Genomic DNA, 26,563 nt, shown 5'->3' with positions numbered 1-26,563 from the left:
ATACAAGACTGTAGTGCCGTTTGTCGACATAATGTTTCAGTTTTACTGTTCTGATTTGCCCTTAAAGTTAGTTGACAAAATAAGAACTGAACAGTTGACTGACTCACTCATATGTTGACTTTTAATGATCCTGCATCTCATTTGGACATCATTGATCATGGGTGGTGTCACTGTGCAATCAGAAGCAAGACTTTGGAGACACACTCCTGTTCAGATTTTCTAGTTTTCTGCTTGAACACCTAAAAGTTAAAGTAAGCAGGGGAAACAGCTGCATTCAGTGAGGCTCAGACTCTGATGGAGAGTGAAGCAGTCAAATGTGAGTTGCTGATATCTCTGATTACCTTTCTGAACCATGAATGAGGGGAACATGAGTAGCAGTTTATGGCCTGAAGACAAAATTGATAGAGCTGACTCCCATCGAGTGAGAGCCAGCTCCCAGCTTTTTTCCTTTCGTTGCTCAGCTCTCACTCTTCACTCATTCCCTCAGAGCTTTTTTTTGATTGACAGCATGGCAGCCCATCACATGTGAGCTATAGGGTCATACCATTATGTGTTGGCAGGAAGGGGTACACTCAGTCAGGTATGGCATCTTGCTCCCACCATAGACTGTAAAAAAAAAAAAAAAAGGACCTGATCTTGTCCAAAGTAAGATAGCCACAAAAACTGCTCCCCCTTGGGACTGGCTGCAGTATAGGTCAAAACTCTGTCCCCCCTCTGTCTTCCAGATGGGATATGGTCAAACTTTAAAAAATAAATACACCTGGTAAAAATGTTTCTCACATCAGTTTGCTGTAGTGATATGAAGATAACATTAGGCTGCATTGTGTTCAAGTCTTCTTCTTCTCCGATAAGTTTCTTTTTTATTAGTTATTCGAGGTCAAAAACAAAGCTTTATGTCACATTTGATGATTGACAGCTGCTGTTTTTGTGCACTTTTTTTCAGGAATTGTAAGATATGTCAGAAAAGGGAGCCAAGAAGAGATTACTCTTTAGAAAGAAGTTAAATCTTTCTTTTGTCACACGGCTCCACTCAGGTTCTCTACTGTACAGACTGTGGCTGCACAATGGCAATGCCTGTGATGAGGGTATTTGTCTTAAAACCATACAATGGTAAAAGGCGGAGCCACGCTGTCTATTTTATATACACTATATACAATTCTGTTACTATGTTTAGGGTGCTGATTCAATGTAAATTTCGATTCCCCAATGTCTAAGATTTTTAGTTTGCTTTAAAAAAAAATGCATACTGCCACCTAGTGTTCTACATAAGCAACTGTTCTTATATCATTCAATGAACATTAATTGGAGTGATCCATTACAAAAACTTTGCTTTATCTTCGGTTTTCTGGATAAGCATTGATTTAGTGCCTCAAGGAACTGAAGATACAACACGCTGCCTTCCAGTGCAGACCAAGCATGCCTGTGTTTCTAAAGCAGGGAAGATTAATAAGAGCTACGTCTACGGTACAGACATTGCTTTAATTGGAGGCTGTTAGAAATTAGCTAAATAATGTGGCCTGACTCACCCCATCTGCAGAGACTGATAGTTGACATCCATGCCCCTTGCCTTCTTGACTAAGCCTCACACAATCCAACTCCATAAAATTAAATGCTTCACAAATTAAATTGACTATCATTTAACTTCACAGGGGGTATAAGGTTTAACCGGTCTGTGAAGCTGTGGTTTCAGCCACAGCAGCTCTTTGTCGGTCTGATGAGGACTGAGCGAGTCAATCTGTGTAATGGATTGTTGGGATCTCCCTGGTTGTAGATTTAGACATTGGTGTCATAATGAATGTTTTAAAATTTGTAGTGTTAGTTACATGCTCTTTGTGGATTGTAGTTCAATGTTTGCACGAATGAACTTCAGGAAAAGGATGTGCCATCTTGGCTTTAGCTGAAAGGAAGCCAGTCAGATAAAATGGTGCAGTTCTTGTGTACTCTTTGTCTGCCTTCCAGTGGGGTGCTGATGTTTTGTCCTCAGAACAGCTGGTTAACATCCTCATTAACAGAGTTCTACCAACAACAGTCCACAGGAGGAGTTTAGAAAATAGCCCCACAGACTGTTGTTTCATCCCTGAGCTCCAAGGAACAAACTTCACAAAGACACGCCTAAAAACCAAACAAGCTGCTGCACTGCTGTCATAAATTATCAGCTCATCACAAAGAAATATAAGCCTCCACAGCAAACTTTATAAAGTGTTATTAATACATAAATCCCATCTATACGTAAATGCAGGAAAACAGCCAAACATCTATCTCCAAACTGTCACTGAAGACTTAATTTACAGCCGGCAGCAGAGAGTCCTCTGGGAGACGCAGTAAATGGAGGGTGTATCAGTGATCAATACAAGTAAAGAAGTGCTCAATTGATCCATTTTAAGCTGTTAACACCTTTAAGGTTGCAAATTGTGCAAAATCCCTCCTGACTAACGTTATCCTCTTCTGGCAGGGCACAGAGTTCATCACTCGCTCATCAAACCATAAAGAAGACTCAAAGAGCCTGATGTCCACTTGGCTTCAGGACAGGAGCTGCAGAAAGGACTTTCATTACAGGATACAGCCAATATCTATGAATCTTCCAATCATGGGCGCAGCTATAAACCCAAAGTTTGGGCCATAAAATGATGAAAGTCAAGGAAAAGTTTGTGTTAGGATGTCTGATTTAAAGGAACAGCTGTAGAGCATTTGAAACATAGAGGAGATCGATCTCAGCTTTTCAGACATTTAGTCATCATCGATATCACTGTGGGCTCATTTTCTACCCAACCAAAAATCGATTTGGTGTGTAATTATTTTGGCCACGCTTCAGAGCATCTGGACCAAAATCCATTTAATCAACATTAATGAAGCGTTTACAGCCTGGGAGTTGGTGGATTATTTCAAAAGCTCTGATTTAATGAGCTTTCTAACATTTCTAATGACGTCAATTAAACTGATTAGGAGCTCTAGGATGTGACCCTGCTTAAAAATATAATGAGACTCATAACTGGATAGATGAGGGAAGCTACTGCTTCTTCTTCTTCTCCCAGTATGAGGTCAATAAATGCTACTGATCCAACCTGGCGGTGCTCGAGTTTCATTCTCAACCAGCAAAAAGAGCAAAAAATTAAAAAACATAGAGGTCCAAATTTGCAGTTTTTAACAGTGAAATCAGAATTAAACCTCATCTGATCCTTTTCTCTGTGGTGACTCACCCAGACCTCTTCTCTGACCTCATGTGCAAAAACTTGCATTAACGATGCTCCCAGTAATTACAGCAGACCAAAGCAGCAGCTCTAGTTAGGATTGAACTGATAAAGTTCATTATAATAAACTTTAACCAATAGTTTCCTCCAGTTACAGCCGCCTACTGGAAAAAGAAGTGCCTTACTTTTACAGTCAGACTGAATCTTCATTGTTTTTTTAAAGGAATTTTTAAAAACTGGCCTAAGTAATCCGTTCAGGATAGTCATTGGTGGAGAAATTTGTCAGTTTAGCGCTGAGCTATCTTCCCAAATTGTTTCTTTCAAGAACAGGAAGGGGGGGAAACTAGGTTGCATGAAATTAACATATTGTACTACAAGCAGAAACACACCACATTTCCAACTCTGGAGGCTTAAAACGGAGAGAGAAGTCCCCGAGGTGTTCTGTAAACTCACCCCGGAGTTCTCCCAGATCCTCCTGCACTGTTTTCTGTGTGAAGGTGTAAAAGTACCAGATAAAGATCGGAGCCTACCTTGGACGTCGTCCCGGGATCCTCTCAGTGAAATGTGTATTCCTTCTCCTTCCCGTCCTCTCTTCTTTCCTTCTTCTTTCCTTCGGGTATTTGCTCCTAACGTCGCTCCATCCCTCTGGCTCCTCGGGCGCACCGCGACCGGCGGACCATGCAGCTCTGCCGGGGAAAACTTCCAGCCGAAGTGCGGATTTGTGAGCACAGGGAGACGGGGCAGTGGTGGAGGAGGAAGAGTAAGAGGAGGAGGAGGATGAGGAGGAAGAGGAGGAGGAAGGTGAGAGGAGCGAGGTGTAAACCTGATCTCCCGGAGAGAAACCTGACTGCTGCCGCGCTGAAATTCAATCTGAGGCGACAGACACTGAGCGCACAGGGCTCCGAGCAGCAGCAGCAGCAGCAGCGCACCTCCTGCCTGACGGAGACAGAAGGAGGATGAAGGGAGGGATGAGGGGGTGTGGAGGGGGTTTACCACAGGCAGGTGGATGTGTGCATATTTGTATCTTTTGGTCACCTCAGGACAGAGCAGGAATCTCCTCTGATGATGCACAAACAGCCTCATTTCAACCGGAAGCTCATTATCAGGTCCAGGCGTGCTTATATTTCCACTCAGGAGGCTGAAATATCAGAAATTAAAACAAATCAAGCTGCACATTTTATAAAACCCTCTCTTCCAGTGGTGGGTTTGTGACAAAGATGTTGCAGCCATGCATAAACGTCAGGAGAATGAGAATATTTCTGAGTTTTCTAAATTTAAGCTTTATTAAATATTCATGTCAGCCAATAAAGCTCAACAGAGCGTCTGTGGGTTACATCATGATAGGGTGAAGAAATAAAGAGACCATCCAAAAAACACAAAGGCTGGATTTTTATCAAACAAAAATGAAGCCTGAGTTTTAAAAAATGCACACAATGTCAGAAAGCAGGATCAGAAGTAGCTGTATGTTATATTTTATATATTAAGTCCTGATCTAAAGTAATCGGTTTTTTAGCCTTACAGGGACTCTTAGAGTTTCTTTCTAATGTCCAGCAGGGGGCGACTGGACTGGCCCATCCTCGTTTAGGGCAGTGTTTCTCAACCCTGGTCCTGGGGACCCCCTGCCCTGCATGTTTTGATGTTACCCGACTCTAACACCTGATTCAAATGATCAGCTCGTCTTCAAGCTTTGCTTGAGCCTGATAACGAGCCATTCATTTGAATAAGGTGTGTTGGAGTCAGGTAACATCTAAAACATGCAGGGCAGGGGGTCCCCAGGACCAGGGTTGAGAAACACTGGATTAGGGTACCTGTCTTAAAACTGAGTGTCAACCATAGACAGTATGGACATAGGCCGTTTTCGAATTCGCCTACTACATACTGCTTATGAAAGTAGTATGTAGTAGGCACTGCCTACTACATACTACTTTCATAAGCAGTATGTAGTATGACTGTTCAGTTGGTTTAATTTTTGTAGTATGCTACGCTGGTCCTCAGTTCGAAGAAAACAGAAGTTGGCTACGGCTGACTTTTTTTCCCCAAAAAACTTTATTTAAAATGTACAAAATAAACAAACCACAAGAAACTTATCTGCAAATATATTGCCAGAGAGGGCATTTTATATTAACTTTCAATGGTGGTGATGATGAGGATTTAAAGATAAAAAAGAAATGGCTCTTACATTTATATTCCACTGCTACTCCGGTTGTTGTTGCTCTCTGCCATTTTCACTTCTGATATGGGACCAGGCGCTTTGCATTGTGGGTAACAGTAGGCGAAGCATACTGTGGATTCTTCCCGATTCAGTACGTCATCCGGGTATTTTTCACGTACTACAACTTTGACATTTGTTTGCATACTGCATACTACATTTTGGTCAAATCAGTACACACTACTAGTATAGTATGCCAATTTGAAAACGGACAGTCTCTCTGATATACCCTGTGTGTTCCTGTTGCATAGTACTGAAGCCAATCGTCAGATGCGGCCTTGTTGGTATGACTATGGTTTCTGGTCTTTCTGTGGCCAGCCTCACAGCAGCTCTTGGCACTTCCACATAGGCTTTATTTTTCTACACCAGAGGTTGCCCCTTGGTGTCAACCACCAAAAACTGTCAAAGAAGAAGCAGTATGTGAGGTATAGTTTGATGCGTTTTCAGATTTCATACTGCCCATTCTGGGGATCAGTGAGCACTGCGAGTTAAGTGAGCGGTTTCAGAAGAGAAGGAGTAAAATGAGTTTCAACTACAGCCTTTGACCATATCATGTGTCTACTAAGCCAGAGGCTGCATTTTAAAGACCGCCAGTATGGTACCGTATCCTCAGGACAGTTTAATTGTTTAGACACTAAAGCCCCGTTTCCACCAAGCAGTCCGGTCTAGATCAGTACAGTTTGGTATGTGTAGGCTCGGTCAAGCCTGATCTTGTTTGCATTTCCACAGCAAACCATGTCCCCTCATGGTAGGCAGCGTGTAAGCCAGATGCTAATCATAACTGTCCTCCCTACATGTTTGAATGTATGTAGATTGACTGCCAGCCAAACTCCAATTCAATGATGGGAGTCAGGTCTCAGTTGATTTTGGTTTATTCATCATTACTCAATTGAGAGCGAAAACTATACCAAAGGAAAAATAATGCAAGCATTAGCATGATGCTAAAATAAGTTCTCAGAGTCCATTGTACTTTTAGTAGTATTTCAAAAGTGATATTAATGCTAAGCTAATTGTGCTAATGGCTAAGCTAATTGCTAAGCTAATAGCTAAGCTACATACTAACTAACCTATAGGTATTAGTAAGTTACATACTAAGCTAAATGCTAGGCTAATGATAAGCTACCAAGTCTTACACATCAATGGCAAAGTAGCAAGCTAAGTACCAAGATGAACCAAACTGAATGCTAAACAAGCAAGTCCAAATTCTCAAAAACAATACTGCGCAAAACCAAGGACTGCCACAGCATAGCTACAAGAACTCACAGCTGTTGCTTTCTTAAGGGACACAAGTCAGTTTGCAGTGGAGCTCCTTGAGGAGCTGGCACATGTGAACTCTGCTGATCTCAAAGAAATGACCCTCCACGACCTGATCCTTTTATAGAGGATCAGGTCGTGGTCTTCTACTTCCTGGTTCCTTTGGATGATGATGTACTTCCTGTGGTTAAATGCCAACAGGTGGTGCCATAGCATCCCATGCTAAAACACTTTTAGCTGCGTGAGTTAAATACTAGCATGATGCCATAGCAGCACGACACAGTGTACCCCGCTAATAAATCCAACAAAGTAGAAAGACGTAACACTGTAAACAAAGAGCAACAATGGGAAACATCCAGCAATTCATGGTCTTTGTGATTGGCATGTGTTTTTTTGTTACAAAGCACAATCAAGTTTTGTTTCAGAGAAGGCTGTGTGCTGTCAGGAGAAATACAGCCGCTGTCGCACAGTGAGTGACAACTCTTTCGACCAATCAACAGACTGCAGTGATGTAGCTCCACCTTCCAGGATTGTATCAGTTTAGTCTGGCATCTCCATGGAAGGTTCCCAAAAAATGGGATGACTCCTGGCTGCCTTCTTGGGTGACAAAAACCTGTGCTGCATGTGCCTCCTCTTTTCTTTCCCCTCTGCCCTTAAAAAAGTCTGTGCACGTCACTGCTTTCATGCAAACATTATACAAACATACATGTTTCCTGCAAACACTTAAACGAATGTTGCTGTGTAAAATAAATGGCTCCAAATATAAGATCCCAATTCTGGGGTGTTTACATTGTAAAAGGGTGTTTATTCAAATCAACAGGTCTGTTTGTGTTTGTGAACTGTGTGTGACATTATGAAGTGCTTTCTTTTTGGTGGCCCTTGTCAGGGGAAAAGACAGCTTGTTACAGCGTTCTCATGTTGAACCAGCTCAGGGATTCTTGGGTGGAAAAGGAAACAGAAACATCCTTTAAAAGATCATACAGGACGCTGTGAAGAAAATAATAGAAACAATGTGTGTGAAGTCCAAATATTAAATGTCGCAACAGGAAGTGATACATGTCACTCTGAGCTCCTGTGAGGTTATTAGTGTGTTGTAGAAATGGGCAGACCAGGAGATCGGATACACACGGCTGATTCATCCACCTGCCCTTTGAGCAAATTGTCCGTCTGGCAGCTCCCCACCTATCTGCCTCACTTGCTCTCTATCTGCCTGTGTGTGTGTGTGTGTGTGTGTGTGTGTGTGTGTGTGTGTGTGTGTGTGTGTGTGTGTGTGTGTGTGTGTGTGTGTGTGTGTGTGTCCCGGAATTACTGGAGACAAGACTGCCCCCTGCAAATAAATGGTCATTACCATGGTAACCACTCCATGAGCCGGGATGGGATGATGTTGTTGATCATGGCAACAGTGGCAGAAAGCCAGAGCAACAGCCCGGCTCTACCCCAGGGGCCAGACAGAGGGTGAATTTCACACACACACACAAACACACACACACACACACATGCACACACGGATTAATTGTACTTTGCACTGATATTATCTCCAAATGAGTGATCTCGAGCCCTGAAACTGTAGCTACCTCCATGAGCTCAGCGCTATTTTATCCATGTTCACACTTAAGCTACAATACAATACAATAACCTCAGTCAGGACTTGGCATATGTTAATGTGGTTTGTAGACAAGATCTCAGACCACCTGTCCATCGTCCCCTCCCTCCTTCTCTGCCAAAATGTCATCACTCTTATCATCAGGATCATCTGTGACCTTAAAAGAACATTTAGAAACAGACAGATTATCCTTCTGATGAAACATCAAGAAGTGTTTGTATTTAGTTGGTTAAATGGTTGTATTTTCCCATTTTTAGTCAGTACCACAATCATGAGCTGAATCAACTAAACTTCAGTGTGTTTACTACATGGATGAAAACAAGCACAGGTGATATGGTATCTGTCACCATGGTGTGGTCTATCAGCATGTTGATGCTATAAATGGAAAGACTAGAGCAGGGACATAAGGAATCCAAGCTGCAAAAAGGAAAGCTGCTGGATCTTTATCTGTTAATGTTAGCCACACTATAAAAAGATGGCGTGCTTGGACTCAAAAAATTTAAATTATAATAATACTAATTATATATATATATATATATATATATATATATATATATATATATATATATATATATATATATATATATATATATATATATATATACACATACATACATACATATATATATATATATATATATATATATATATATATATATATATATATATATATATATAAATATATATATATATATATATATATAAATATATATATATATATATATATATATATATATATATATATATATATATATATATATATATATATATATAGATAGATAGATAGATAGATAGATAGATAGATAGATAGATAGATAGATAGATAGATAGATAGATATACCTTTGGGATTAAGGTTAAATTATTTTTAATGTGATAAAAAAACAAAAACAAAGCACTGATGAAAACCCAGGGCTTTTAATTTGTATTTAAGTGCTTAGTTTTTCTAGCTTTCTGAGTATTTTCTTACTGTTTTCCTCCTTTTCAGATTAATCTGATTTTAGAATATCAGAGATCAAGGGAAACAGTTCAGAGTGCAGTCATAGATTTTGGTCCAGACCAGATACTGAAAGAAATCCTTTGCAGAGAATGTCTTCCGAACTTCTGTGTAAAAAAAAAAAGTGTGTGTCAAGAGAGTAACAGGATCTTCAGACTCAAAACAGGCTGTGAAAAAAAGACAGTAATGAGCTTTTTTAAATCCGTGTGAATGTGTCTTCTGGTTCTTCTGCAGCCAGCCTCAAGTGGACACTTGAAGAACTGCAGTTCATTGCACCGCTGCTTAATTTTTTATTTCAGATGGATGTTGCTGCTTACTGTAAACCTTTTTCTGTGGGCTTGTTTAATAAAAATAAACAATATGGTATCATGTGAACACTTTTACTTTTCATACACTGTCTGTTTGTTTTTATCAGTTATGATTGAATGTGATTCTGTAAGACTGTGAAAGCTGTCACTGAAAGATGAAGAGACTGTGTTGACTCACATGTTTCTCTGAGTCTTAAGTGTGCCACTGAAAAATAAACAGAAAGCTCTCCTTCATCAGAGCTGCACAAAATCTGTTAGATTCTTTCATCTGCTCCGTGCAGAGAATCATGGGAAACATGTGCCAGATATTTTGATTCAAGTACTCCATTAAAACGTTAATAGAGATCTTCTGCAAAGAAATCCTTTAAACTGGATCCAGACCAAAAGCTGATCATTCAGTCTGAAACTGAAGGACACAAAGTCAGTGAAATATTATGCTGACCTATAAGCAGACCTGACCACAGATATGACCTTTTTAAAGAGAGGGGAAATTGAACTTTCTTTGACACCCTGTACTGAGCAGCTGGTGGGTGAAGATGGAAACTGGATTTGGGTTTTAAGTTTGGGATCAAGTCCTGTTGTGTGCTGTATGAACATGTTTTGATCCTCTTTGTCTGCATATTGGCTAAACCCTGGCTTGATCTTACCTTGAGGTCTATTTTAGATCTGCAAACTTCAGTTATTCTTTTTAATCCAAGATAGCATAAGTCTTTGCTGGACTAATTGTAAAAATAAAACATATTTACGTCACCACAAAAACAGTTTACTGTTTAATTTAACAGGTGCTTTTGTCCAAAGCGACATACAACACAAGCAAGAATTTAGACAGAAGGAAAACCTTTTTAGTGTGACAACAGTGGTACAAGTTATTTGGCTGCAGGTGCTGCCATTAAGTGCAGGATTTTATTTTATTTTTTTCTTCTGGGGTGGGGTTAAATAATCAAGCCACAATTAATTGCTGCAACAGTATACTTACACTTCAATCTTCAACAATATCCATTAATAGTGCTGGAAAATCAACAAGAGTGGAGTCTTAGACCTTCTGACTCATTCTACCCCTGAGGACAAAGAGGAGAAGGGGTAGCGGAAGTGCTCAAGTCTTCCCTGAACAGATGAGTTTTCAGACATCTCTTAAAAGTAGATAGGTACTCTGAGGATAATATAGAGTTTTGTAATTCATTCCACTATTTGGGCAAAACAGAGGAGAAGAGTCTGGCTAGAGATTTGGAGCCGGGCTAGGCTGGGAGCACCAGGTGTCTTTTACAATGAAAGCATAGTGAGGTAGTGAGCAAAGAGGAGTGTAGACCTGGATGAGGGACCCCAGGTAGGCAGGAGCCATTCTTATCAGTTTTTTGTAAGCTAGAAGAAGAGCTCTGAACTTGATTGGAGCTGCCACTGGAAGCCAGTGAAGAGAGAGATTAACAGTGGGGTGACGTGTGCTGTTTTGGGCTGGTTAAAGACCAGACATGCTGCTGCATTCTGGATTATCTGCAGAGGTTTAAATGTGCACGCAGGGAGGTCTGCTAGGAGGGAATTACAGTTGTCAAAACTTCATGAATTACAGTAAGCATGACAGATTTTTGTCAAACTTGTCCCATGTGTACAAACCTGATACAGGGTAAGCTCCTGAACAGACGAGGGTCAGACTGTCTGCTGGAAGCTGACTGTAGTTTGATTCTCATCAGTTCACTTTAAAGTTTCCATCCCCAGTCCAGTTTGTAAATACTCCATCTAAGTTTTCTCCTTTTCCTCCAGATGAAGTCCAACACATCAGGAGGTTTCCATAAGACGCAAACAGGCAGTGTTGTTCCTCTGTCATATGCATGTGCCTGAAAAGAATCACCTCAATGTGACACCTGTCACATCAGATGAAATGTTTTGTTCGTTTTTTTTTTTTATTAAGCCACGTCATTTCCTGCTCAGGGCTCATAGGTTGTGGCTGATGTGGTTTCATCTGGAGCTGGATCCAGCACCAGTCTGGTTTCTGTGTGTGTGAAGAAGAATCAAGCTGTCTTGCAAGTAGAAGCGTGTTTGAGGTTATAGTGTTCAATCCAGCTGATTTAAGAAAAGATCCCACATCACGCTATTCCTCCATGCAACAGTCAGAAACCTTTGCTCCATGACCTCCACCATCCTCTACTTCCTACATTTTCTTTCTTCAGCTTTTCTTTTAAAGTTTACAAAATCACCCCTAAAAAAGAAATAAGACAGAAATATAAACTGAGAAAAAAATATAAATCATTTTTTGACTTTAAAAAAAGGAGAAGCAGTGCAGTAATCTGAAACAATGATAAACAGAATTATATAAAGTTTCTTTCTTTTTTTTTTCTTTTTTCAAATTTTTCTTCTGGACTTTTTTTTTCTGTTATTTAGATTTAACCACATTTAATTTTGTTTAATGACCCTTAGTGTTAATCTTGTTTCTCCCTTTTATGGCACATTACTGAGAAATGAAGATGCAGATACAAAGGGATAAATTCACTTTTAAAAAATAAAAAATGGAGTATAATTTATAAGAAAGGTTTTGTAACTCTTTAAAAATGATCTGCACACATTTAGGTTTATATATTTAAGCATGAGTTTGGATGTGTAATAAATCCTCCTGCAGCACATCTTAAACACAGAACCCTGATGGCACCTGCTGCCTCTCCTCCATCAGAGCGTGTTTCTGTCCCTGCAGCTCACGCTGATGGAGCAGGGCCAGAGAAACCGTGCTGTCAGCTCTCTGTGGCTCAGCTTCTGACAGCTGCCAGACGGACACTGCTCAACATTTTTTAGGCCACCCGTGTAATGAACCACTCATCTGGGGTTTGGTTTCTCTCTCTTCAAACGTCTTTAAGCATCTCCACTTCTATACTTTTATAATTCATTAACTGTCTGCTGGCTGTGGAAGTGAAGAAACAGAGGTCTACACTGATTGGTGAAGGAAACAGCTGATGTAAGATGCCTCTGAGCGACATCCTTCTGCAGCACTTTCATGCTTTTGCTGTGCAGATGATCGGCGGCTGAAATCCAAACAGGGCAGCTAAATTAGAAAAAGGGATATTTAGGAGGATCATAGTGTAACAGTACATGTTTAATAATTCATTATCCTCTGTTGCAATCCAAAGAAAAACACAAACTGCTCCCAAGGCTGGTTCTATGATGAGCTCTGTCCTGATAGAGACACAGGCTTTGGTGTTTTTATCAAACTTATTTAACTCTGCTCTCTGTTAGCACTGAGTGTGATCCTCTGTTTGCACAAAGACTGTGAGATTCTGACATTGTTCACATTTTTGGATCACATTTTGATGCTTTGAGCTTCACATTTTTGTCACTGCCATCTTGGTTTTTTTGGAGTGTCTGTATTGGACGAGCTGGGGGCTAAAGGTATACACAGGTGGTGGAAAGGTATACACAGAAGAAAGTGGAGGCCATCATCCGTCATTCTGATCACCCACTTCACACCATCATAGTCCAGAGGAAAAGCAGCAGGGGACGTCTTACCTCTGTGCGCTGCAGGACCGAGAGGTACCGAAGATCGTTCCTCCCTGCAGCCATCAGAGTGTACAATTCTTTGCTTGGAAGAGAGCCCAAACAACATGAATTTCCCTTCAGGGATCAATAAAGTATATCTTATCTTATCTTATCTTATCTTAAAGGTGGGTACATACTACAATCTGGCTGATTTTTGACCTGATCTCCTCCTTACGATCAACGCAAGCAAAGGCCAGATTGTCTGATGTTTGCAAATGACATCATGTGTGATTTTCCTGTGATGTGGGGTGTGTTAAGAGTGATTTCGTAGATAATGAACGTTTAATAGTTGCAACCTAAAATCCTGTAGTGTGCGGGTCGCTCTGAGAGGAGCCGAGCAGATACAGTGTGTAATGTTATGTGTACCAGAGCAAAGCCAATCAAGACATGAGCTGACTCAGCTGACTGACCGAAGAGAAAGTAAGAAATCTATAATACTTGTGACGACTGTGCAACTTAAACTTGCTTTGTTATTCATACAGCCCATATCCCCGCTGTCTCCACAACTTTTTTCATAATCTCTTTCTTTTTTGAGTGATTTTTTGTTTCAAATTTTAGAGGCTGAAAACAACCGTCATTGCTTTTAGCCAATCATTTCTCATGTTTGTTTACACCGGAGTCACGTTTTACTACCCCAGATTTGGAATACTGAGCGTGAAAAGGCTGATACTCTGCTGAAGAATCAGTTAGTGTGTAATGTCCACCAGAGTGCAGACCACACACTATGAGATCAGAAGAGAGCGGTCTTGTGTGATCTATTTTTTGTTATCATCAAGTGTGCGGTCTCTAAAACTGCGTTTCCACCATAGACTGTGTAAAACATGGACGTAGTCTCCCCGACGTCACCTGTCTGTTTCTGAAACAGAAAATGAAGCACATCGGCTATAGCAGCCATATTGGTAGTGGCAGGGGCTTCGCCTACAGCTATAGAGCGCCTGTCCGTCACCCGATCCTGAGCTGTGCCTCTGATTGGGCAAGTTTGGGATCTTAATATCCTCTGAACGGCCGAGTTTGAAAAAAATTCACCCCCGTACAGTGTGTGCCGTTAGTAAAATTAGCAACTCAGACAGGAGACGTTTTTTGGCTTGGTGTGTATGTGACTTCCCGTCCTTCTGGAGCCAGCCTCGAACAGACACTCGAGAAACAGCAGATTTTAGCACTTCCGCATTGTCTCATATTCTTAGACTGGAGGTTGCTGGTTGGTTTCCACCAAGTAGTCCAGTTCGTCTCGGTATGACGCACTTTTTGTGGTGTTTCCACTGACTTATCCTGAGACAGATCCCAACCGAGACGACTTGTCCCATTTTTTTTATTTTAATGTGTGCCAGCCTTAAGAAAACACAGTTTCTACATCTGAGTCACAGACAAATGAACATCATGCCGCACCAAAAAGAGAAGAACAGAAACCTTAAGACTGAGAGACCATACACTCATTAAGAAAGTTAGGCCCCATAGCCTTTGATGATTGGTCCTTTTTGTGTGTATGTGTGTGTGTGTGTGTGTGTGTGTGTGTGTGTGTGTGTGTGTGTGTGTGTGTGTGTGTGTGTGTGTGTGTGTGTGTGTGTGTGTGTGGTGGGGTGGCATTGTAATTAAAGTGGATTAAGCACCAAGCTTCACATGGAGATATTTCTCCTCTTATTAACCCATAAGCTTTATTTCCTAAGCTTTGTAAGAGTAGTCTATGATTGTTAATTTAGATAAAAACTCAGATGAATAAATAATGACTGGAAGGTCTTCACAAAAGCAAAGAAACAGCGTTCAACGATAAAAGAAGAGAAAGAGTCCAAAGAAACTGTTTCAAGCATCTGTTTCATCATTATTTTATTCTGTGTGTATATTTGCCTCATAGTGCTAAAGGTTTCTGAAGTTTAAGCCAGCAACAATCACAGGAAGAGTCTTTTCATATGAGCAGAGTTTTATCACTTTTCATGCTCTTTAACTTTAACATCACAACTTTGAGAGAAAACATCCCCTACAAAGAGCGCTCAGTAACACTGAAAGACAATCAAAGCATGTTAACATATTCAAACTATGTCATCTTTTACATGATTGAAAAAAAAGCTATGAAATCACAAGCAAGCATAGGTATAGTCCTTATATTTACTCTATATCAGCTTCAACATTTAGGGCTGGTATATGTGCTGATATATGTGACACTAAACCAAAGATAAGACCCAAATGCAATGACTCAGGAAGAGTTATCTACTCTTAGTCTGTTAAGTCCAAATCCAAAGTGGATATAGGTAGTTAGACCAAGAAGGTAAGAAGGTAAGAAGGTGTGACAAAAGGTTAACAAAACACAGATACAGGAAGTCAAGTCACATGACACAAAAGACATGAGTGAGTCAGTAAAATAAAACACAAGTAGAGACAAATAAGACCACTTCACTCAGCTGGAGACATGCTTTATGCCAGCTTCTCAACTGCTGGGTCAGGGACCTGTTTTCAGTGGGTCACAGGTCTTTAACGGACTGCGGTATATTCCCACTCCTGAACAGTGGATGGTGATAAAGCCCTGTAACACTAGGTGGCACCGTTCGTTTCATAGACTAGAAGAAGATCAAGTTAGATGCTTGTTAGTTAAGGTTAGATTTAGGGTCAGGGTTAGTTTTTGGCTGTTAGGGAAGATTAGGGATTAGGGTTAGCTTTTAGAGTTGGTTGGTGTTAGAGTTAGGGCCCATCCCAATTCTACTCCTTAGACCTTGTCTCACTCCTTAGCCCTTGGTTTTGCACGTGTAGTGGAGTGGTGTCCCAATTCTAGGTAAGATCAAGGGGAAGGGCTACACAGCCCTTGAATCAAAGACAAACCAAGACCTCACTTGAAACAGATTTCCAACTGGGGTGACGGGTTCGCAGCGGACAGACTTTACTGCAGTGGGCTGCGTTTCATGAGTGATTAGACAGATAAGATGCATTCAGGAACTGCATCAGCAACATAAGCTTTGAAAGGTGAACGTACTATATTCAGAAGCTACTTAATATAGCTTCTGAATACTGTAATGTTTGCTTAACTTTCGCTTTTCATGGCTTGGCGGTCACGTTACTTGTGATGCGGTGTGCCGTGGTGGAGTGTTTGCTGAGTTTGTCCCCCTAATCGGAAATTTCACAGAACAGTGCTGTAGTGTACCAAAAGTAGAACTGTGAAAGCTTTCTTTAGTTGTATTTTGAAATTCAAAATGTATTAAATGAATATTTTTGTTTTTAATTGCAAAGTACACTTCTTACAACTACCGATGTCTGCATGTGACTTTAAAATAAAACATGTAGACTCATATTATTATTCATTTTAATTTCTGCTGCAGGTGTCAGCAGCTGCTGAAAGTAACAAATAAAGTACTTTGTAATCCAACTTAGTTACTTTCAAAACCAAGTAGTCAGTAAAGTAACTGAGTTTTTTTTCTTCACAAATCACTAACTTTTTAAAGGAGTAATCAGTAATCAGTAATCAGTAATCGGATTACTTTTTCAAAGTAACTGTGGCAACACTGTCCAGACTGTCCAAGAAACAACAAACACAGAGATCTTACTGTCCTGACCGGGTCAAATCTCTTTTGAACTTTATCAAGTCATCAGTCACTGAAATCCAAAACAAGTCCAAAACACACAAGAGAGATAGAGAGAGTGTGTATACAGTATGTTTGTATGTGTGTGTGTGTGTGTGTGTGTGTGTGTGTGTGTGTGTGTGTGTGTGTGTGAGAGAGAACAAAGACATGCTGACAAAAGAGGAAAGTTATTTAGAGCGATAAGAGCGGGAAGAGGGCAGGGTGTATGTGTGTGACAGCATGAATAACACAACAGCACCCTCACGTCTCCCTCATCTTACATTCCAGATCTTAATTGTTTATTTACTCACTGATGAAAAACTCTGTTTATCAGCTCGTTCAAAGAGAAAAGCAGGGCAGAGCCTGGCTCTCTGGCTGGGTGGAGGGCTTTCTCTTAATTGCCGTATTTCTCCTACAGATGAAGTCAGCTCGGTCTGGGTTATTCACGGCCCCGCAGGAAACGCGGGGAAATAAAAGGATGAAATGAGCAGGGTCCAAAACAAAAAGATATTTCCTTTATAAGCTTTGAAAATAATGAGCGCTGATTCAAACATGTGAAGGCTGAGAGCAGGCTTTTATGTAGATTTCATTCCCCTGCATGCTGCGGTTACAGTTTTTGTTCTGCTGGTTGTTTTGGTGTCATCCCAGAAACAGGGGATGTTATTTGTTCATGATGGAGTGTGCAGACGGAGGAAGCTGCTTCATTTCTCTCAGATCTGTCTTCTTTTCTCTGCTGCCTCTGACTGTGCTGTGCAGAACAAGTTTCTGTTTCCAAAGGTTACTCTGATATAAATGAATCTTTCCTTTACGCACAGGTGTACTTTATGTCTTCTGTTGCTTTTCAAAGGTCATGACCTTTTTGTGAGAGCACTGCTGTCTGTCTGCATTAACAGTGAGAAGAGCCATGTACACTATAGTCCCGTGTTTATGAAACCAAACAACAGATTTATGTTGCCTGCAGTTTTTTGAGCGCTTTTTCATGCATTTGCAGCAGAGAGCAGAAAGTGTGCTCATTTAGTTTTCTAATGCAGTTTTCAGCTGGAAGCATCTGGTTTGCACCGTGTTTCTCAGGGAGAGATGACTGAAAAATACTGCTTCATTATTTTGTTATTTGGCCAAAAGTGTGTGGACATGTGAGCAGGTGGAGCAGCCTCCACTCTGCTGGTTTCAAGCTTTAACTTAGATGTTTCAGCCAAAAGAGGATCACTGAGGTCTAAAACTGGTGCCAGCAACTGCACAAGTCAGAGAGTACAGAGCACTATCTGCTGAGGAGGATCACATGTTCTTCATGAAATAATGCAGGAGAAATGAGAGGTGGAAGAACAGATCATGAAAGCAAAAAACACATCAGTCATAGACGTTGACGCTTGCAGCTGCACAGAAAAGCAGATCAAATCAAAAAGATTTAAAGCTGATTTAAAGGCTGAAGAGACACCAAAGAGTGTGGCCCTATTTACACAACAATATTTCAACTGAAAACACAAAAAACACAGTGGGGAAAAAAAGTGTGAACGCAGAAACGCTGAGGGACTGAAACGCTTAAGTGTGCATGCGGTACCTGTAGTTGGCGATATAACTGAAGAATCTTTTAGTAGCCCTATGCTGAAGTGGAGGTGGGCTGATCATCTGGGTTGCATCTCAAAGCTCCAAAGTTACATATATATATACATTTATACATATATATGGTGAAACAGAGAGCACTTTATATGTCTTGTCACCCTGACCAAGGTTTGAGGCATTAAGTATCGCTTTGAGACATCTTTCAACATGGGGACTTAGAAAATGCTTCCAGTGCCGCGGAGGAGAGAGGAGAGAGGAGAGAGGAGAGAGGAGACTGCAGTTTATCACTTTGATGGAGGAGAGAGGAGAGAGGAGACTGCAGTTTATCACTTTGATATGCACCCCTAGTGTTGAGTCCTGTTCTTGAATTGCATGACCAAAAAGGAGTTCTGTATCTAAATTATCAGCTTGTTAAATGTAAAGTGAAATGAGATATTTTGCCTTAAAATGAGATACTGGGGATGATGAAACTGGAGTTTTTGTCGTGTAGATGCTCAAAGATGGCTCCACTGAGCGAATAGGATGTTTGAAACCACCATTGTTTCTTAACAAACCACTTTAGCTGTTGTGTTTGCTCATGCATATTAAACATATATCATCTTATCTCCTGAGGGAAAGTCTTAGAGGAAGCTCTTCCACTGACAGAGCTTCATTATTAACAGTCAGGATGAGACAACCCAGGGTTAATTGAGGCCATACTCGTTTCTTAACTGCGTTTACTCCACCGTGTTGTTATGTTGTGGCATTTAAAGCAGTAATTTGTAAGCTAAATAATTCAGCAAACACAGAAAAAATTTGAAGCAAAGCTGACGGAAACATGTAAGACTTTGTGAAAATAATCAAAAACTGAATCTGAAATCAAAACTTCAGGACGTCATCTAAACCAGAGACTTCCTGCTCTGCAGTCTGGAGCTTAAACACAGGGAAGATTTGACTGACAATACATCCACTGATTATAATCAATTATTATAAGAACTGTAATAAAAAGTGAGTCTGTTAACACCTCGAAGATTAAACCGACTCCAGTCTTTAAGCTGTGCAGCTGCGTGTCAGAGCAGGTAGTGTGTAAACCTGGTCTTGGAGGTCCGCTGAGTGTGGATTTAAATGAGAATGAGAACGTCTGGGGATAATGTGGGAACAAAGCTGCTCATATATCATTGTCTGTCTTCATGTTCCCTCAGACGCTGAGCAGAGACGAGGTCATATATCTGCAGGGATTTGTCAGGAGACATCTGCAGATGTGTCAGTAATGATCCAACGCTGCAGAAAATGGCCGTTCCTTATATTTACATTTACATGACTTCATTAACCAGAATCACAGTCTGAGTCGGGCGTGGAGTTTCCACACATCCATTCATCACTTAAGTACTTCTTTTTTGACGTTTCTTATTTGTATGTTCAATATTTTTACACAGGATTTACAGATTGGGATCAGTGTATAAAAGAGGCCTTAAAAAAAACAGAGCATAGCTGCCATGCAGTGTAGAGTCCTGCAGAGGGGGGATTCAGAGCTTTACGCACTTGGCCTGCAGGAACGAGGCACCTGAGGACTTTAGTTTGACCAGAGTCCTTTTTTCCATGCAGTATTGTGCTTTCTCAGTTGAAAATGAGTAAATCTTTGCCTCTGAACCTCTCAAACTGACTTTTTTTTAAGGCTTTTTTATAGCTCTAATGCTAAAGTTATCAATTTACAAAGCTAAATTTAAGATGACACATTTTTCCATTAGATAAAGAATATATAAGCACCATGAAAGATCTTACAAGGTGAGACACCCACAAAGCTTTATTTATCATAGATGAAGTTAAAAAAGACAATCATTTACTTACTTTCAAAACTTTTCTTTGTCCGTTGGGAAAACTAACCTTTTCAAACTACATTGTAGCTGCACTTCCGTTGTGTTGTAGCTTTTTGCATTTGTGTTTTTGCCCTTGCATTTGTGTTATGGCCTTTGCATCCCTGTTGTAGCTTTTGCATTCGTGTTGCATTTGCGTTGTAGCTTTTGCATTCATTTTGTGACTTCTGCATTAATTAATTAATTAATTTTTTTGGATTCGCATTGTAGCTTTTTTATTTGTGTTGTAGCCTTTGTATTTGTGTTGTGGTTTTTGTATCCATGTTGTATCTTTTGTATTTGTGTATTCTGCTCTCGCATTTGCGTTGCAGCCTTAGCATTTGTGTTGTAGCTTTTGCATTCATTTTGTGACTTCTGCATTTGTGGGTTTTGCTCATGCATTCGCGTTGTAGCTCTTGCCTTTGGGTTGTATCTTTTGCATTTGTGTTGTGGCTTTTGCATTCATGGTATTTGCTCTTGCATTCATGTTGTACATTTTGCATTCCTGTTGTAGCTTTTGCATTGCGTTGTAGCTTTTGCATTTATGTTGTAGCTCCTGCATTTGTGGATTTTGCTCTTGCATTTGTGTTGTAGCTTTTGCATTTGTGTTGTAGTCTTTGCATTTGTGTCGTAGCTTTTGTATTGGTGTTGTGGATTTTGCATTTGTGGTTTTTACTGTTGCTTTTGGGTTGTATATTTTGCATTTATGTTTTTTGCTCTTGTATTTGTGTTGTAGCGTTTGCATTCATGTTGTGGCTCCTGCATTTGTGGATTTTGCTCTTGACTTTGGGTTGTATCTGTTGCATTACTGTTGTGACTTTGCATTCGTGTTGTGGCTTTTGCATTGATGTTTTCTGCTCTTGCATTCGGGTTTTACCCTTTGCATTCTTGTTTTTGCCCTGGCATTTGTAATGTGGCTTTTAGAACCAATGTGAGCAGCAGATTATGGAGGAATGGTGAGAGGAAATGTTACAAACATAAGAGTCTGCTCCAGACCCACACAAGACTCTGTTCTGGACCGGACCACCTGAGAGAGCAATGACGCCTTAAATGTCAAGGTCAGGGATCACGATTGTTCAGACTGTTACTATGGTTACTATGGTGATCACAGAGCCATAAATGGGCTGTGTTCATAAAATACTTCCTCTCATCGCCTGACCTTTGTAACCATGTTCACATGATGACACATTCACCCCTTCACAACACGTTCGTACACTGATAGCAGAGGCTGCTTCACAAAGACACGATCAGTTCTAACTACACTGCAAAAACTGAAACCTATGAAAGTGTTTATGTCGTATTTGTGAGGTAAGAAGAATGAATGTAAAACATTATTTTTATTTCAAGTCACTTCACAAGTTCATTTTTTTGACCCCATTGGCCGATTCTTTTACTCTTTATTAGCCTTTCAGTGGCAAAAAAAGTGAGCATCCACAAAAAAAAATCTCCTCCTCTCATTCTTGTGCCTCCAATGTCCCTTTGTTTCCAGAAACCACTTCTCACTGCTGTCAGCACATTTTCAGATCTGGATCCCTCAGTGGATGAAGACCTCAGAGCTGAGGGAGCCCAGGAAGGAGAGGAAGTCATCTGGACGTTACCTCACTGATTTGTACGGATGAAAGAGTCAGGGGTCCTGCCTTGGTCGCCAGGGAAGACCTTGTTTCCAAGGCAACTAATGAACCATGCTGGGGGGAGGGATGTGCATGCTGGAGATCCAGGAAAAGATGCTGATGTGGGTCATTTCTCTAAGTGTTTGTTGCAGGGCAAGAATAAACGCAGCACGTCCGGACAGGAGCAGAGAGGGAGAAGGAAATGAAAAATGAATGAAGGATGTTTACACGGCTGGGTGGTGTGTTTCTGTGTGTGCACATCACAGGATCAGTGACAGGAAAATGACAAGAAGAAGAAGAAGAAGAAGAAGAAGAAGAAGAAGAAGAAGAAGAAGAAGAAGAAGAAGAAACAAGTCTGTGAGGATGAAGAAGAAAGCTGAACAAGGGAGAGTGAAGGTGAGGTTTGGGTTCAGGCACGTTTGGAACAGAAAACCCAATTCCAGAGGCAACAAAATGCAGTCAGAGAGTTTCTATCTCTCACACACATGCATGCACACACACACACACACACACACACACACACACACACACACACACACACATGCATGCATGCACACACACACACACACACACACACACACACACACACACACACACACACACACACACACACACACACACACACACACACACTGAGCATCCACAGCTCTGCTGCTGCTCTCCGTACACACCAGTAGCAGACCTAATTGTAAAGTGGGACATTATATAGGACAGGGAAAAAACGTGAAGGGCTAAAAAGAGAGTATAGAGCAGAGATGCAGTGAACACAACACAAACACGCACATTTACACAAACACACATTTAGACAAACACTTACACAAACACACTCGTCCAAGGAACATCGTCCATTGTTTAAGATTCGGGCCTTCTCCTCCAGGAAGTGATTATTGCTGTGGCCCGTTGTTGCCTGCGTGTCTTAAAGTCCTGTAAAGTTCATGAAACCAGGCCAGTGATGTATGGAGAAAGAAAAAAAGTATCTGCAACACACCTCTTAACCACCAGAGGGCAGTAGTATGTCGATGAAGGCCGTTCAGCATAGATGACACCACAGAGGGTGAAGATGGGTAAGCTGAGTGACTTTGCCATTAAGTATTCTGAGCCAAGCAAGGATTTTTTTTTTTCTTTTTTCAGAAAATCCACTTTTTCTGTTGTTGTTAAACATTTTTGGAGACTTAACCCTAACCCTAACCCTTGAGGGTCATCAGTTTAAGATCAGTTAAATAGAATAGAGTAGAAACATGTCTGCCACTCAAGCTCTCATACAGGACACTTCACACATTTGAAATGTTCTTCACCTTGTAACAGGATCAGAAAGTAATTCTTTAAGCTCCTGTAGACAGTTTTCAATTTGTGTCGATTTTGGCACCCCCTGTAGTTTTTTACTCCCTTTTTCTGTCTGTCCTACAGCAACCATCACAAGTACATTCACCTAGGCAATAATGCAAATTAGATAAAGACTTGATTTCGTGACTTTACAGTGACACTGCAGTTACCCTGTTAGCATGGAAGAGCTTTCACTAGTAAAATTTCCGCACCGTGCACACTCGAAATTTTCTAACCTGCCACGATGGTGGAAGAAAGGGATCTCCTAGTGGTCAGAGTGCAGAAATACAGGCATCTGTGTAACTCTTCACACAGATATCACTGTGATAAACAAGTGGTAAATAATTCATGGCGTGAAATTGCATCCACTCTTGGCAGAGAAGAGAAGGTTTGTCATGTTGTAAACAAAGGCAAACTTCTTCGACTCTCGTTTAGTACTCTGGTAGACGTACATTTGTGATACACCGCCCCCTGCAGTTTGGGAATGGACACCTACAGACAGGGTGTAAAAGCATAAAAACATAAAAGCCTAATGCGTTCTCTCGCGTGGATCTTATGTGTCCCAGTCCCATTTCTGTGCACGTTTGCGTGGAAAGCATAACACAGCTTTTAGTCTGTGCTGGTGTGGGTCGTAGCAAAGTGGTTTCCAAAAGGCAGTTTTACTCCATCCATAACTGCATCTTACAAAATAAAAGCAGAGTGAGAAGTTTCCTGTGTTTTCAGTCACATGATTATCCCTGTGAGCTCCAGGAGGACCAGATCAGGGTGTCCGCTGATCGTCTCCCCGCTGATCATCTCTCTGCTGATTGATCTGAGAGTCCTCCCTGCCTCTCCACAGATAGATCCCTGACTCCAGCTGTGTGTCAGGGGGTTCTTGAGTGCTCAGCTCTGGTTCAGTTTGCTGCAGATGTAATGAGTGAAGTGTTTCTTCTGATGTGCCTACATGCTCCAGTGTTTCAGCGTGCTGCATTAAGATGAAGACGGGGTCATTGATTTGTTGAGTACACCTTTAGCGGAGCCTACTTGTACTCACTCCGCCACCACACATCACAGCTGCCCTCTTTCACGGCTTTCTCTCCTTCTCTCACTCTATCTCTGAAAGCACATTAATCATTGCAGACTCCCACATGTTTTCACCTCTACCTACCTCACCGCCCTTTTTCTCCTACTCCTCCGGTTCTCTTCCTCTGCTGCATGAGGCAAGTGGGTCAGCAGCAACATGAGGACTGATTTCACTCTGCTGTACAGAGAGAGAAAAACAGAAAGAGAGGAAGAGAAGGAGAGGGCGAGGAAAAGAGCTGCAGGAGCGAAACGAGACTGGTTTCAAAGACCACTTCCTCTGAGTCAGAGATTTCATCCAGGAACCATGAGAGCAGAGGTGAATTCACCTGAGAGGAAACCTCCAGGACAAATGTGAAACCAAAAACTGCAGTCCCTCATGTGTCCACAAGAGGCTGGCTCCAAAAATAAGACAATCCTCATGTAGTCTTGTTAAAATGTCCAAATGCCTTTAAAATACATAAAAGTTGCTCCAGCTCATTTTCCATACATGACATCAGGACAGGATAGAATGCAGCTACATTAGAAGTAAAATTATGCTAATCTTTAGAGAAGGGTGTCAAACTCATTTTCAATGAAGGCCACATCAGCATAACGGTTGTTCTCAAAGGGCCAGAATCCAGATGTAAAAGACAGTATAAAATGTAACAAAATGTAACAAAATGTAGTGCAAAATAAATGCAACAACTTCTTCAAAAATACACCATCTGAAAAAGACTTTGCAATTTTTTCCAGCTACAATGAAGCTAACTTTCTCTGCCCTGTTGTTTTTGGTTGTGCCTTACTTGAACACATCCTGCTGCAAGTGCAGTTTGCATTTTAAATCTTGGACTATTTCTTGTTTTTCTTGAAGGCTCCCTCTGGCGTACTTAGCTCCGTGTTTGGTGTCAAAATGGTGACATGGATTGTACTCTTGGACAACTGCCACGGCCTCAAAACACAAAAGATACACCTTTTTTTTTCCCTTGAAGCATAAACAAATATTCACCTTCCCACCTTTTTTTTTTATAAAACAGCCTTCTATCTGTATCAACTTTTCTCTTCCTGGACATTTTGAGATCATTGTTGTATTTCTCGATTCTACCAGTTCGGAAAACAGCACTGATGTGAAAACACTGCAATCTAGTGGCGGGATGCTGTCACTTTGCAGGTAACAATCGGTAAGTGTTATGGGAAACATAACTTATGGTCAAAGCCTCTTTTTGGCTTATCTACAAGACAATCAGACCTTTTATAGTCTTGTGGGCCACATAAAATGGTGTGGCGGGCTACATTCGGCCCAGGGGCTTTGAGTTTGATACATGTGCTTTAGAGTATGACCTCTGTCAACTGGAAAGACTAGTGGTCACTTTGGCTGATGTCACTGTTCATACCTCAACCTCTCACTAGAGACCTGAGCATGGCTCTCAGACTGCTGTTGGCTGTTTCTGCAGGGGTAGTGGCTGCACGTTGTGGTTCAAAGACCGATTCCTGTAAATGTGCTCTTGGACAGAAAGTACCAACAGCTTTTAGTCAGATTGAGATTTAGTGAGATTCTTCAATTTACAATAGTTCCTGTCATAGCTCACTGTTGCCTGTGCTCCCACAAAGCCTGACATCCAGGGAAGTTTACACAAATAAGTCCAGTGACGTATGGAAGAAAAATAAAATCTGCTACACTACACCACAAGACCAGTATAGGGCAGTAAGAAAGTGCCGTTGTTTGACCAAAAGGGGGAGTAATAGTGCGTTCCATTTGTACTCTGAAGTCAGAATTTCAGAGTTCCAAGTGGGAACGCCCAGCTGGAACATCCCCAGAGGATGGAATTTCCCACTTATAAGTCAGAGCACCCACACGACTCCCAAGTTCCCCGGAGGAAATTCTGAGTTCAGGGGTGAACAGTAATTAAGCACCTGTTATATTCTTTTTATTTTAAAATTTCTGACCAATGTTTGTCTCTAAAGATCAGCCGTATATAGAATTATTCACTGTTCATGTACAGAAATACTGCTGTTACGGCAAGTTTTTACAACTTCGCAACTGGAATGCTGAACTCGGAGAGGACGTCATTCTCACTCCCGACTTCCCAGTTCCGAGTACAAATGTAACGCAGCAAAACCACCCAGGATCTTAATTTAGACCCTGGTTCCTGGTGTTAACCCTTTACAGGGTCTGTGGGGAAAGTTTTTTTTACTTTTCTTAATCTTCTTTTAAATTTTGCTTTCAACAAGACATTACAAAAAATAAAATTAAAGAGGTTTTTTTTGTTTGTTTGTTTTAAATAGTCATTGATGATTATTTGGACGAAATGTGGCAAACAGACAGGAACCAAACTGTCTTGAAAGTACAGCATGAAAAAGGGACAGAAAACCTGTTTGTTATTTAAAAAGACCATAAAACCCAGTCCCCCTACACACCTACACACACACACACACACACACACACACACACACACACACACACACACACACACACACACACACACACACACACACACACACACACACACACACACACACACACACCAGAAGAGGGTTACTGTACTCTGGCTTTGGTCTGTCAGGTTTGTGTTCTTGGTGTGTCA

General features: G+C 41.0%; 1 protein-coding gene across 1 annotated transcript in view; it reads right to left on the bottom strand.

Annotated features, from left to right (window-relative positions):
* Positions 1-6,735, bottom strand: part of LOC141788046 (SH3 and multiple ankyrin repeat domains protein 2-like) — a 290,879-nt gene extending 284,144 nt beyond the window's left edge. Inside the window, exons 1-3 of the mRNA XM_074666864.1 lie at positions 6,661-6,735; positions 4,224-4,326; positions 3,719-4,124 (exon numbers count right to left, since the gene is read on the bottom strand). The gene's annotated coding sequence lies outside the window, so the exon portion shown is untranslated. The remainder of the gene's footprint in view (positions 1-3,718; positions 4,125-4,223; positions 4,327-6,660) is intronic.
* Between the last annotated feature and the right edge of the window lie 19,828 nt (positions 6,736-26,563).

The sequence above is a fragment of the Halichoeres trimaculatus genome, unplaced genomic scaffold (genome assembly GCF_033239565.1).
Source record: "Halichoeres trimaculatus isolate MK-OKI-2021-1 unplaced genomic scaffold, fHalTri1.1 fHalTri1_scaffold_3, whole genome shotgun sequence".
NCBI lineage: Eukaryota > Metazoa > Chordata > Actinopteri > Labriformes > Labridae > Halichoeres > Halichoeres trimaculatus.
Note: the sequence above shows the minus strand (reverse complement) of the source record. Positions and strands in the feature narration are given on the sequence as shown.